Source organism: Phyllopteryx taeniolatus, chromosome 18 (genome assembly GCF_024500385.1).
Source record: "Phyllopteryx taeniolatus isolate TA_2022b chromosome 18, UOR_Ptae_1.2, whole genome shotgun sequence".
NCBI lineage: Eukaryota > Metazoa > Chordata > Actinopteri > Syngnathiformes > Syngnathidae > Phyllopteryx > Phyllopteryx taeniolatus.
In genome coordinates this window covers 18,064,160-18,079,075 of record NC_084519.1, presented here as the reverse complement: position 1 = coordinate 18,079,075, position 14,916 = coordinate 18,064,160, and the positions used below count along the sequence as shown (strand labels likewise).

At 46.7% G+C, this 14,916-nt stretch overlaps 1 protein-coding gene and 1 long non-coding RNA gene across 3 annotated transcripts in view; one reads left to right on the top strand and one right to left on the bottom strand.

Annotated features, from left to right (window-relative positions):
* Positions 1 to 14,716, top strand: part of rps6kc1 (ribosomal protein S6 kinase polypeptide 1) — a 79,850-nt gene extending 65,134 nt beyond the window's left edge. For both annotated transcript variants that reach the window (XR_009785383.1, XR_009785380.1), the window contains one exon: positions 14,698 to 14,716. The gene's annotated coding sequence lies outside the window, so the exon portion shown is untranslated. The remainder of the gene's footprint in view (positions 1 to 14,697) is intronic.
* Positions 4,816 to 9,108, bottom strand: LOC133468417 (uncharacterized). Its single transcript, XR_009785496.1, has 3 exons — positions 8,373 to 9,108; positions 8,199 to 8,256; positions 4,816 to 5,245 (listed from the first exon to the last, which is right to left on the bottom strand). It is a non-coding gene; the product is annotated as an uncharacterized LOC133468417 (long non-coding RNA).
* Positions 14,717 to 14,916: the final 200 nt, after the last annotated feature.

Here is a 14,916-nt window from a genome sequence, read left to right as displayed (position 1 = left end):
TGCGGGCCAGCGGCGATGGACATACTTCGCACGGCCTGATAAGATGAGCGAGGGTCCGTCAGTGAAAGCGGCCTGTTTTGTTCGGGGGCGTGTGAACGCTCGGCATGGGATTGTTTGGGTTCCTGTCTACGGTTCTCCGCCGTTAGCCTCGCCTGGGCCGCTCCGTGCCCGTCACCCTCCGCCGAGGTGGCGTCCCTGTAAAATGCATTAGAGATTTATTTATGAACACATTATACATACCGCAAGATAATTGCTGGAAGACTTTTGCGACTCTCCCTCGGACTGGCCGTCCTGTATTTAAAAAAAAGAAGAAGAAGAAAAAGCCTTCAGGAGCGCAGCGCAGAATGCTCAATGAGGGGAAAAAGAATCCTCGAATGTCTACACGACGTCAGAGAAATCGCTGGCACATGATAACATCTCTATTTTATATCCAGATAAATTCCACTTCTGGTGCGGAATATGGCTCAACAACAAACAAACAAACAAACAAACAAACAACGTAAAATGTCACATTTGCTATGATGTACGTCGTTATCACCAATACACTTTTGTTGCGGCAACCGCAACAACAAAACACGAAAAGCCAAAGGAATCCAAAACACACTTGCGGAGTTGCGCCTTCAGATCAGGAGTGGGCTAACTTTTGTCCGCAAGGGCCACGCTTAATATTTATGAGGCACAGAATGGACAGATTGTAGATAAGGTGGGGAAAAAAACGGATAAAACAAAGAGCTAAATAGCTTCTTTTTTTAATACAATGCTTTTGTCAAATTTTAGAATTTCATTTACAATTCATTTAATTCTAATTAAATATCCAATTATTTAGTTGAAAAAAATGCAATGTATTTATTGACACAAAAACTGTTATTTAGTATTTGTGTATTTCTTTTAATGTTTATGCATTTATTGTTTACACGAAATACAATACCAATTTATTTGGGGGGAAAAAGTGTCAATGTTTATTTTAATAATAAAATAATTCAGTCACATTTTAAAATTGCTTTCATAATTAATTTAATTTAACTATAATAACCAATTATTTAATTTAAAATATTTACATTTATTTGTTCAACTGTTTATTTGAATACATTTTACTTTAGCTGCACAAAAACTATTAGTTTGTAATATAAAAAAAAATTGTAAATTGATTCATTTGAGTATGGAATTATTTATATCTTGACTAAATATATATAGTCAAATATAAAAATGTGTACATTGATTTATGTGAATATCTATTTATTCATTTATTTACACTAAATACATTTACAAATTATTGATTAAAATATAAAAATATATGTAAAAAGTAGTTTTCTTTAATTATGATTATTATTATTATTTATGATAATAATAATAAGGAGGAGATATGTGACAAAACAAAGACAAATCAATAAACAAATGTGACTAAACCAATTCTGTTTTAATGCAATGCATTGCAGTGCACCGTTGGTGTGTTCGGTTGGCTGAATGATTGAACACAGCGGGCCAGATTTGACTTTTGGGCCATCTTTTTTTTCTTGGACTCCACTTTGTAGCACTTTTGGTGAAATATGGGTCACTCGGCGCGTCTAAATCGACAGGTTTAGCCCGGGCGTCAATCACGCCATATGTGTACCTCCCTCCATGACTTTCCCTCGCTGTCGAATGGTAGGTCACCCTCACGCTTGTTCTATCCAGGCAAGGAGCGGCCCCGAGCAGGGAGACAAAAGGAGGACGGGAGGGGGGGGCGGTTGTTTGTGTTGTGTTAGGGCGGCTGATCGCTAATCACTAACGCGCCGGCTAACGCTAGCCTAGCAGCCGTGTGTGTTCTCCAGCTAACCTTGCCCACGGGCCTCTTTTGTCTGCGCACGGCTGGCTCCGTCCTCTCTGCTATCGAGCGGCTGGAGATGGGAGGGCTGCGCGGGGGCGGGGTTAAATCAATGGCGAAATCGCTGGCACTGTTCTCAGGACAGTGACCCATCCCCCCCCCCCCCCCCCCCCCCGCCCCCCTTCCCCGCCTCACATTCAAGCCCCTCCCTACTGATTGACACTTGAAAGGTGGCCGAGGACGAGGCCGGAGGCGATGTTCCGCGCTCGGGAAGCCTCCGTGCGGGCGAACAGCTGGTGACATCTACACACGGGCCCACAAAAGCAAGTTGAAAGCGTCGCGCTCGCCTCGCTCCTTCGCCGCCGTCGGCCCCCTCGCCCTCGCTGCGTTCGCTCTTTTAGGTATGTGCGCCTTTGAAACAGCCAAGGTATGGCCAACAACAGCACAACAATAACTCCCCTTGGTTATTTATCACACGCTCTGATCTCCTTCCGTGGAAAACTATCAGCTGTATTGATATCCACGTGCAGTTCAACCCTTACCCCCCTTGCGCCCCCCGCTCATTGCCCTAGTCCCGCTCAATGGCAGCAGCTCGCGCTGAGTGAGTGCTCGGGATGCGGAAAGGGGGCCTTATCGACTCCCGTTAAAAGAATCCAAGCGCGTTTGTTAACGAGACACGCATCGCCCGCAGGAATGTCAAACTTGCGACACGCGCCCCGTCGCACTCTAGCACTCGCTGCTTCATTATTTCCATCTGATTCCTTCAAACGGAGCATTTCAAAAGATGAAAGGCCTCTTTGGTTTCTGGTTTTTCCTTATAGCAACTTTCATTTCCTTTCCTATCTGAGCAAGATGACCCGGAAGTACTTGGGAGGGGGGGAAGGTCGTTCAAATTCTAAAAATGCTTCAGAACAACTTATGCTGGACTCCAAAGGGCATCACCATGCAACAGCCCAAAAAATCGGGAAAACTGAAATGGTGGCCAACTCGAAGACGTCGTAGACACCCTTGGGTGACTCGTAGAGACGAGTAGATACCTTTAGCAATTCGTAGACACCCTTGGGTGACTTGTAAACACTCTTCGGCGACTCAAAGACACTCGTAGACACCCTTGGGTGAATCGTAGAGATTCATAGACACCAAGCAGCAACCTGTAGACACACTTGGGCAACTTGTAGACACCCTGGGGCGACTCATAGACACGCTTGGGCGACTCATAGACGCTCATAGAAACACTTGGGTAATTCGCAGACACTGATAGACACCCTTGGGTGAATCGTAGAGACTCGTAGACACCCTTGGGCAACTCATAGACACCCTTGGGCGACTCGTAGATGCTCGTAGACACCCTTGGGTGACTCGTAGAGACTCGTAGACACCCATGTGTCGACACCCATGTAGACACCCATGAGCTACAGACACTGGTAGACACCCTTGGGCGACTCGTAGACTCTCGTAGACACCCTTGGGGGATTTGTAGACACTGGTAGACACCCTTGGGCAACTTGTAGACACTCATAGACACTCTTGAGCGAGATGTAGACCCTATTGGGCAATTCATGGACACTGTTGGGCAACTCATAGACACTTGTAGGCACCCTTGGGCGACTCTTAGACATTATTGGGCAACTCATAGACACTCATAGATACCATTGGGCGACTTGTAGACATCCTTGGGCAACTCGTAGACACCCTTGGGGGACTCGTAGAAACCCATAGACACTCATGAGCAACATGTAGACACTTGTAGATACCCTCGGGCAACTCACAAATTATAAAATAATAATTAAAACAATAATTGTATACATAAATACAAATGTACTGTGTATTTGTTTAATCATTGCAAAAAGAATAATTTAAAAAAATAAATAAAAACATAATGAATACATACATATACATACAATGATCGGAAGTGGAAGCTAAAGCTTTTTTTTTTAATTGCCTGAAAGCTGCCTAAAAGTCTCAAGCCCCCCCCCCCAAAAAAAAACATTACTCCCATGTCATCAAACAGCTCAACGGTGTATTTTCTCCACCCTGTTCATTTCCCTCAAAACGATATCTTCGGGTGACCTAAAACGAGGGTGAAAAGGTCAGCGGACCGCATTGCAGCTTGTGCGCTGGCATCAATATTTCACAGCTGTGTGAATCCTCATTTGAGGGCGCGCCGTTCGCTGACTGAAGGCTTCTCCAGGAGCGCCGGGACCCGGCTGACGGGCGAGCACAAAGCGCCCGTCAAGCGGTGGCGGTGGCGTTCGCGTTATCTGCCTGCCTTCGCGCGTGCGTGAGGATCAGGCGGCCCCCCCGCAGTCTCCTTTGTTGGGCCCGGCTTGCGTGTGAATGGAGCAGAGTTGAGAGTGACAGAGGAAAGTGTAGCTGCGGGTAAAGTGAGATTCTGACCTCTTCGTGCCCACCGAGGCCGAAGCCACTGTCCACGCACGCACGCACACACACACACACACACACACGCACACACACCTGAAGGCATTTTAGCGCCTCTTTAAGTGTTTTTTACGTTGACTTGGTTCACAAATCTTCTCTGTGACTTTTTGTGCTCCGCGCAGCATTCAGGGAACATGAAACGAGAACCCCCCCCAAACCCCAAACCCCCCGCCTCCTCTCTGTCTCATGCCAATATTCAGTTTCAGCCCCTCCAAGACAAAGGGGCAAGGAACCTGCTGGGGGAACAGTAGCTTCTTGTTGTTATGACATGTGGTAACATGAACTCCTTGCAAGACTTCTGCTGTCATCCCGGCCTCAGGTCCCCCTTTATTCCACACGCGGGGGGATGCGGAGGTCACGGCCCCCCGGAGAGATTATGTCGGAACAGGGAGGTGGACGGGGGGGGGGGTTGGAAGCCCAACCCGAGGACAGTCCTTGGTCCAAGCTCCCTTGAGGGGAATGAATGCAGATTACAAAAGTCGCACTTCAAGTCACTTTAGAAAAAAAAATATTACTACTAAATGCGGAATGCATCATCTGAATGAATTTGTATGTAAGCAATAAAGATAATGGTGGATAGATTTTTTAAAAAAAAGAAGAAATTAATGAATGTAATTTTAAATAATAATAAAAAAAACTACAAATATTTATTTACGTTACAAAGTTTTCATACAAGACAAAGACTGGCACATGAAACAAAAGAGAATTAATTAAACATGATATATTTAAACATCAAAATATTCAACTAAACCATATAAATCCTTCTGATGAAAGTTTGCAAGCTTAATGCTAACTTTCAATGTGAAATGCCATAGATGGGGTAACAGAAATGAGCATAGATGATCGATAAGCCTTCAAACAGAGCAGCAACCCATACAAACCTTTTCCTTTTTCTTCTTCTTGCTCTTGTCAATGGTGAACCGCAAAATCTGTGGCAGATCGCTGTTCACCATTTTTGTTCTTATTTCGATGGACTAGTACCAGAAGCCGTTTATTAAGACCCTGTTGAACAAAAACGGCACAATACGTTTCCTTTAACCTTTGTCGAATGTTGACTTTTCCAAGCGTCCTGTTTGTTTGCCAGTTGCCCCTGACACAAAGTCACAATGAATTTTGAATTTTTCCCCTCTCGCGTCGCCAGCGCCGCACGTCCGACGGAGCGACAGCGACGCTTGTTTAGCAAAGAAATAAATGCGCTGTGAAAAGCCAATAAGCGGCGGGCGGGAAGCCGAGCCAAGTATCGCTGCGTCAAAAGTGAGCGCTGCGGCCATTCATCTCCCCGACGCCGCCCCCTCCCCTTTCCACTTCCCCCTTTCTCGCCTCGCCTCCTCTGAGAGAATTACAGCCATAGATGTATAATTCACGCCGCTTTGGCGTTGGAAGGCTGCGTGTTTTTGTCAGAAAACACGATGACAGCCAAGTTAGCGCAACCTCTCATTCCTCTCAGACACCTGTTCGCCGGGGAGGGGAGTGGGGGGGAAGGGAGTGTGGGGGGTGGGGGGCGCTTGATTTACATTTGATCTCAACTCCCTCCCGGCCCGATAACTTTGTTGCCGCTCTCATGTGCTAAAGACGTCAACTTAAAGGAGGCCCGAAAGTCCTTTTGGCTTGTCGCTTGGATTGCTCGTGTCAAGTTCAACTTGTCAGCGGCCAATTCCCGCAGTGCCGCCCCCCACCCCGCCACCCCCCGCCACCCCCCACCCCCCCATGCCCCGGCTTGGCATTCTGGCAGCTTCAAATGGCCAACTTTGTGCAATTAAATCCGACGTATGATTCCCTGATCAACCCTTTACTAGTCTCTTTCTTTTTTCTTTTTCTTTTTTTTGGATGAACTCTGGCACGGAAGTGGACAAATTTGTTTGTGAGGATAATACTGTAAGAAAGATTAGGTGACAACTGTGCAACCAATTAGCACAAAAACACAGGTCAGTGGTGACACAAGAGGCAGTACTGGGGGGGGGGGGCATTGCCCACCGAACACTGTGCCCGGACCCCCCCCCCCCCCCCCTCCATACGTTTACCGTGCAGATTGATCTAGAACCGCCACTGCACGACATGTCCACTTTTTTCCAGAAAAACCTTTGCTGACCTTTGAATTGTCATCTTTTTCCACCCATGCTTATCCGCACGCGGGTCGCGGGCATGCTGGAGCCTATCCCAGCCATCTTTGGGCGAGAGGCGGGCTACACCCTGAACCGGTCGCCAGCCAATCGCAGGGCACATAGAAACAAGCAACCATTCACACCTACGGCCAATTTAGGGTCTTCAATCAACCTAGCACGCATGTTTTTGGGATGTGGGAGGAAAGCGGCGTACCCGGAGAAAAGCCACGCAGGCACGGGGAGAACATGCAGACTCGGGATTTGAACCCCGGTCCTCAGAATTGTGAGGCAGCTGTGTTAACCAGTCAGCCGCCATTTTTGTTCCATGAAATGTCATTTCATAGCATTTCTCTTGGCTGGCTACTTTGTACGACAGTACTGTATGTGCATGTTAGATTATTTAATTTTATTTTTTTTGCCCAGTCAGTCAGCTTCCATGCGCTGCCACGCGCTCGATGTAACTTAAACTGCAGTCGAAGGTAATCTGATTACATTTAAAGAAACTCGTTTTAAGACAATTTTCACTTGTTTCAAGAAACATTTCACTTGAAATAAGTCGAGAAATTTGTCATTGCGGTAAGACAAAAACATTTTTACTCCAACTGACAATTTTTTTTTCTACTGACCTCAAGTAAGAATTAGCTTGAAACAAGTGAAAATTGTTCAAAAACAAGTTACTTTTTAGGTGGGGAATCTTATTTTAAGTGCAATCAGATTAGTTTTGACTAGAAATAAGACAAAGATTTTGAGTTTTTGTCGTGTATATTTGCAACGTGATGGTGTTATTAAAAGTGGGATTAAGTCAGGTACAGCCGACGTACAGTATTGATCATATTATATTTATATATGTTCAGTGTGGACAGCCCAGGCACAAAAATGAAAGATGAGTTTGGTTTTCCATTTATCGGCCACCATGTTTCGAAGGCGGGACAAAAAGTCGTCGCTTGGCTTCCTCGGCGAGGAAACCCCGAAGACCCCGACGACGGGGAGCTTAAAAAGCCCCCGAGGGCGGCTCCCCGGCCGGCCCTAATCGCGCATTCGTGACATCGGGAGGACCCCCGGGGCCGGCGGCGCCTGCGCTGGCAGAGTACCGATGAAGAGGGCAATTAGCGCCCGGCAAGTAGCATAACCTCCGCCGAGCCGCGCAGGGGTTAGGGGCTATTAGCCGTCGGGTTACGCTCGCAAGATACGGCCCAAGGAAAGCGTCTGCGAGGTAATTGCGGCCGTTGCTCGTGTGCACGTTTGATTAGCCGTACCGACAGCCGAGATGGCGACTCGGGTCCACATCAGAATCAGAATCAGAATCAGAATCATCTTTATTTGCCAAGTATGTCCAAAAAACACACAAGGAATTTGTCTCCGGTAGTCGGAGCCGCTCGAGTGCGACAACAGACGGTCAATTGACAGAGAACGCTTTGGAGACAGAAAAACAAAAAAACAGTAAATGGTTGCTAGTTCTCTGGTCATTTTGTGCAAAAAGATGCAGAGTCCTGTAGCACTTCGAGCAGTTCGAATGACCGGTCGTGCGGTCTAGCCTCAACTTCACCAACCGCAGAAGTACACAAAAGGCCGATTTCCACAAAACTTTCAAATGAAGAACCAGGATTTAGGTGAGGATTGCAGGAATTTGACATCGCCGAGATTCTCTCAATGCTCACATGGCGAAATGATCATCCATGCATTCGTTTTTTCGAGACTCGACTTGACCGCCGCTGTGTCCCTCTTTCTGGCTTACCCTTACACACCACAAAAAAAAACGACGACAATTTGTACAAAACATCACTGCCAAGAAGACTGATGACGTCACCCGTCCTGCAGTCGCTTTCAAGCCAGATCAGACTTTAATGACCTACCGATGCCTTCAGGGCCAAGCTTGTTGGGAGCGTTGGGACGCCTCGGTGTGGTTTTGCACTTGAATAAGAACAACAGCAACAACAACAACAACAAACTTGAAATCGGAGTTAGTCATGATGATGTTTGCCAACGTTCACATTTGAGTGATCCTGCAGCCATTTTGTGGTTCTCACCTGAGTGCGTGATTCCAAAGTAGAAGCAGACGCAGCGGGCCAAGGTTTCATCCATCCATCCATTTTCTTGACCGCTTCTCCTCACTCGGGTCGCGGGCTGCCGGAGCCCATCCCACCTATCTTGGGGTGAGAGGCGGGGTACACCCTGAACCGGTCGCCAGCCAATCGCAGGGCACATACAAACAAACAACCTACGGGCAATTTAGAGTCTTCACTTAACCCAGCACGCACGCTTTTGGGATGTGGGAGGAAAGCGGAGCGCCTGGAGAAAAGCCATCCAGGCACGGGGGGAACATGCAAACTCCACACAGGCGGGGCCAGCTTTGAACCCCGGTCCCCAGAACTGTGAGGCAGATGTGCTAACCGGTCATCCACCGTGCCTTTGATTTGGCCCAGGCCCGCGTGCACACACACACACACACACACACGCCGTTTCCGAGTGTTTGTATGAAATATTTACGGGCCCTTTGCTGCCCTTGACGCTGTGCTTGAAAGCTGGATGCGTTGGCTGGGTGTCGCCGCTCCCTCGCTTTGAGGCCATCTGCCGTGTGCGGCCGTCGAGGGCGTGTACCGCCCGCGCCCCGGGGACGGGTCCGCTCGAACCGCCGGGTGACGGAGCATCAAAGTGCGACCTGCCAGATCACCGTACGAGCCACGGAAAGGCGCCCCCCCCCCCCCCCCCCCACCTCGCCCCCGCTATTTACGTTAGCCTTTGTAGCTTAGCAGCTACCGCCTGTCATCGCAAATACAGTCAACCCCTGTTTAACGTAAGCCATCACTTCCAGACGCACTCACAAAATGTGTGATTAAGACAGACCGTATCAAAAACTTTTTTTAAATACAGTTTGTATAGTTTCCTACATGGTCTAAAGCAGGGGTCTCAAACTCGATTCACCTCGAGTCATCCTGAGTCTGACTCAGTCTGACTCAGGATGGGCCGCAGCCTCGGCGCACATGACACGCGCGCGCAATTTAAATTAGAAATTAAAAACAAAAAAAATCTAATCTTCTGGTCTTTTTTATTTTTTAACACGAAATGAGATGAACAAGGACGCCAGTTTGAGACCGCTGCTCTAAACACATTTTTAAGATTAAAATCATCTAATTTCGTCTCTTGAAAGTGCACTTGCTTCACGCTAACATATAATGCAAAACGTCATAGATGGGCTAACGGAAATTAGCATCAACGCGACGGTGGTTCGACACTTTCAAACAACTGCTACTTTAACACACACGGAGCAGCAACACATACAAACAGAAGAGAGAACGTAACTCACAGGCAAATATTCTCTCGGCTCGGTGGGAACGGGTTACTATTTAGTTTCGTCGGGCGCCGTCCCTGCCTCTTCGTCTTGCTGGTAATTCTGCTGTATCTCTTCCAGTAGCGCTCAGTGCTGCCATCTTATTGTGGCACAACGTAGTACTACAGTAGAGGCGCGCAACTCTAAATTTAGACGCCTGTGTACTGAAAACACCCACTAAAAAAAACAATCGCGAAAAAAAAAAACAGCCCTTCTTTTTATTTTTCACACTGCTAAAAAAAAATGCACTTTTAGGTTTAAAAATGTATGTTAAAATGTGGCTGCTAACTGATTAGCTATCAGACAGCCGGTGAGTCGACACGGACATGCCCGGGCACTTACATATGGCTAAGCGCGCGCACGCACGCAGACAAATGGATGCGTAAATACACCATTACCGTCATTAAACGCACAGGAAAGCAGTATACACGGATATAAATGGTCGGGGAATCCGCGCATGATAATAACTGCTCGATGCCACGACATTAGGTGAACAATGCAGTCATAAATTCCACATTTTACGAGCATCTCTCAATGTAGCGTGCAGCTCTTCAAAATTATACCACAATTAATACCATTTTTAAAAAACTCCCTCACTCACTGAGTTTACAAATGTACATATTTTACATGCAGTACTGTGCGTGTTGTTTAATGAGTTCATATTTTTCCGATCGGTATCCATTTTGCATGTTCAGCTGTGCACACGCGTATATGTGTGTGCGTGAGAGTGAAACATACTTAATGTAATGGTGAAATATGTCAGATGGAGCTGTTAACGTCATTGTCGCACATTTCCTGGCGTGAACTAAAGCATTGTTTCCCGCGCTGCCATCGCGATGGGAATATAACCTAATCCCAGATTACGGCCTGGCCGACGCACACAATGAGCCTTTTGTGTGCGTGCGTGTGCGTGTGTGTGTCAAAGCATTGTTTTTTTACCGCACACCTGCGCCGATACGAGCCTTTTTCCTCTCAAACGCTGCAACAAAAGTCTCATTTTGGCTTTTTAATAAAAAGGCGTGTTGCGTGTCGTACAAAGAGAAGAGCGCAAAACGGGAGCAATTTGAAGTGTCCACAAAAAGCGGCTCCCGACGGGGTCTCCCCGGCCCCGGCGCAGGGGGCTCAACTAAACCCCGGCATAGTTCTCGGCCGCTCATGCGAGAGAATTGCGGGTCACGAAGCCGGCTGGGAAAAAAAAAGCGAGCGGCAAGTTGCTCCCTGCGCCAGATGTCCCCCGGAAAATTTTGCCGTCGTGCGCGCCCGCCACCTCTGCGGAGCGCCGCTCGCGGCTCGCGGGCCGGGTGCGAGGGGGCATGAGGAGGTGGGATGGCCCCAGCCTGCTTAACCTACTTCCATGTTTACGTGCAAACGTGTTTACAGAACATCAGCAACATTTATTGTTTCTTGGACGGAGCCAATTCAATTTCATTGTCAATGCACTGAAAATATTTTGCTATATTTTTTTTAAATATATATTTTTTGGTATTCATTTTGTATTTTTTTTTTGTCGTGTATTAAGGCATCTGTTTGCGTGAACGATAAAGTAAAGAAAATATTAACGATTTGACTAAAAAGGAATGTGCACATCTGCTTACCTTCGCGGCTGACCAGTTCCTTCTGCACCAAAGCGAAACAAAACAGACTAACGTAAATCTCTCTACCAAAACAATTCTCACTCGTTGAAGTCTAAAAAAAAAAAACATCCAGACTTTCAATCTTGAAGCGAGAAAGGGAGGAGGCGGAGTTTCGCGACGCTTCTCAGTCAGTTGCAGTGCCCGAGAAAGTTGTTGACGCTTTGAATGTGTCGCGGGGATCAGGTCACTTTTTGAATGATCGATTTCTATTTCATATTATTTGATGAGATTTGTTTTTCAGTTTAGCATTCGGGAGAGTTCATTGATTTGTTTGTCAAGATATTTCCAACCCGTTCGATTGGTTAATAATATGCAAAACTAGCAGACGACATGGGGACACACCAAAATTAGGGATTTTCCAATTTTATGCATATGACACATTACCTCTCGTGCCACTGCTTGCAAAAAGTCATTTTAAAAAAACTAACTTGCTGTGCTGTTATTGACTGAGTGGAAGTTTTCTTTTTTTTCATGAGGAGACCCTCGGCATGGCTTCCATTTTGTGTACTTTGGGGTTGGGGGGCTAATAGAAAGAGAGATCATTGTCCATCATTTGATTGGATCAGCCACCAATTAGTGTATTCCCTTGTGTGTATGACACACACACACACACACACACACACACACACAGGCCAGGAACACTTGGTTGGCGTCTCTGTATGTTGCCATGTCGGGAAAGAGGGCAGTCTCAGAGGGGGGAGACAAATAGGATGACACACACGTTAATCTCCTCATTTTCATTTCTCTTACCATGCGGGATTAGAATGATTTTATTTAAAGTGTCAGCTTGAGCTTGCAGATTGAGAAATCTGGATTTCATAGGGATTACTATTACACACACACACACACGCGCGCACACACTTTTTCTTCTCTGCCACTCACTAATGACCTGCTTGACCAACAAACAGTATTTACCCTCAAATTCAGGGATGAAAGAACATTGTGATACTCTTCAAAGTTCGTGTGTGTGTGTGTGTGTGTGTGTGTGTTTTTTTGTTTAGTTTTTTTCCCGAGAGTTGCCCGAAGGAGGACGCGACGGCGATCATTCTCTTTGTGCATCAGATTGAACATCCAATCTACATTAGGAGAAGGCTTTGGCCGTCCCGCAGACGGTGGAAAAAAAAAAAGAAGAAAAAAAATCCCAGCGTCACCTTTTCATCCTTTTTGATTGGGCCTGGTCTCATTCCATTAAAGGATGACGGCCGAGCGGCATTTAAAGACGGCGTCCCCGTCATCTGTTGAATGTAGCTTTATTTAAGAGACGCGCGCTTTTGGCTGTTCGTTATGGGAAATCGCTTCATCTCACTGATTGATCTCACTCACTGCCAACGACACGCAAAGCCCAAGAAAAACACCGACGACCAAAATGGTTGACCGTGGATTTGTTTTTAAAGCCGTGATGCCATTTCCGCAGGAGTGACGTCAATGCTGAAGAGTTGATAGTTGATAGTCGGAGATGGTTTCAGATCGTTGCTGAAAACACCGAGAACTACGTGTTACTGAATTGTGGCGATAGCGTTGAAATGTTTTTCATCTTTTCAGTTTTCCTGCACCTGCGTGTCGCACTTTGGAGTCGCCCGTCTCGCATCAACTCAAGAACTCAAGCGCTGTTGTTCGCATCAACGGTTATCCGGCACGGCTGACACGTGCACTTAGCTAGCTATAACAGCACCCCGAAAACGCATCTTCCCGTGGATAGTCTGCTGACATCACTGCTTTAGAGTGCCTCGTTGTCTGCCATGAGTGCGCGCACGTCACTGAGAGAAAAACAAAAGCGCGAGGAAAGGGGAAATTGTTTTAGAAAGTCCGACATTACAGCCGGTGTGCGGACCGGAGCTTTGGGTTGGAGTGGCCACTTTAGAACGCCTCGTTGTGGGCCATGAGTGTGTGGACATCACACGAGAAAAGGTAAAAAAAAATAAAACATTGAGAAAGTCCTACATGATAACCAGCGTATGGACAGGGGCTTCTCACTGGCCTACATTGTTGGCGTAAAGCAACATGCAGAGCAAAATAGTTTTTTTGCGTGTTTTTCCTGCATAATCCATCCACAGCCCTCATCCTTCCTTCTTTGTGCCCTCCTTATCTCCGCCTTCCTCCACTCGTTCTCTCACTCATCTCCACTTTCCATCACGTCTTTTTGGAGTTTTCACACTTTATCACGATCAGCCACTCCCACTTCTTATCAGCATGTGACTGACTCAAACTGGCCGAGACTCGTCTGCCAATCTCTCCATCCGTCTCCGAGGCCGTCCGGCTTCCTTTTAACGGATAATCTTCCGCTTAGCGGGTGCCACTTTTGCCCTCTTAAGTGAGCATCCCGTAATCTCACGATTCCCTTTGCAACAGAGAAAGTGGGTCAGGCATAGAGGATGTCCTCAAGTGGGGCAGGATGAGGCCTGCATGGATTTCGATGGCTGGGGCGGGCTTCAAATCCCAAGGGCTGATTTCCACCCAGCGGTTCGGTGCGGCTCAGTATACGGGACAGTTTTTTTTTTTTATTTGGGGGGGGAGGTTCTATTGCAAAAGAACCCAAAATATCCAAGCTATACTGTTCCACTTTCACTTCATCGTGTTTGCAGTAGTTTGGTACAGTTTGTTTGTGGAGGGCGGAGCTTGACACACTGCTGTTCATTGATTGGTCAACTTTTTTTTTTTTTTTTAATTATAGTATACAGTGGGCAGCGGGGGTGGGTGGGAACGACCAGGCCGGACCACGAATAGCGAAAATCCGTGGCTAATTGCTAATTGCATTGAATGTTTTCTTTTTTCCTTAACCCAAAACATTCTGCAATGTGTGGGGATATACTGGCAATGAGCGTTTTGGGGTTGGTTCTTCACCCCACAAAAATAAAAAATAACATTTTAAAAATGAAAAAAGAAAACAAAATGGAATATATATATATATTTTCTTTTTTTAATGTGTGAGGATGTCTACTTGTATTTCGTTTGGTTTTTGTGCTCCATGTTGGTTTAGTGAATGCAGTCCTGTCTAATGTTGCAGGCTGACGGTGATCATCGTCAAATTGTTATATTACATCTCATCTAAGGCAAGAAGACCTGAGGCCACTTTGACCTTTGCCAAAACAACAACAACAACAACAACAAAAACATGTATTTGTTCAGAGGACATCCTTCTGGTCGTTTTTTTAAACTTTGGAATCACAAAAGGAGGCTATACACACACACACACACACACACACACACATATATATACAGGACTCAGCTCAGCTTGTGCTGAATAAACAAGAATCATTGTAACCCTTTCTTTACTTGAAAGAAAAGAAGCCCTGAGTCAGGTTAGGCACGCGTGTGTGCATGTGTGAGTGTGTTTTGTGTATCTTCACGGGTCAGCGGGTCAATCAAGTCGCTGTCACTTTCGTCCGGCAGGCGACGACGAGCGGCAGATCGACTTTTGGGCAGGAAGAGGAGATCCCTGCGAGGAAAAGGGATGGCGAGCGGCCTCCAGATGATGAAGACGCTGACCGTGCGTACGAAATGAGGGCGCGCGTGGACACACGCGCGCCTGTGCGCAGCAAATATATAAATGGCTCGGGATTTGTTTGTGTGCGTTTTTTGGCCGTCTGTTGTGCGGAGCGGGCGCAGACG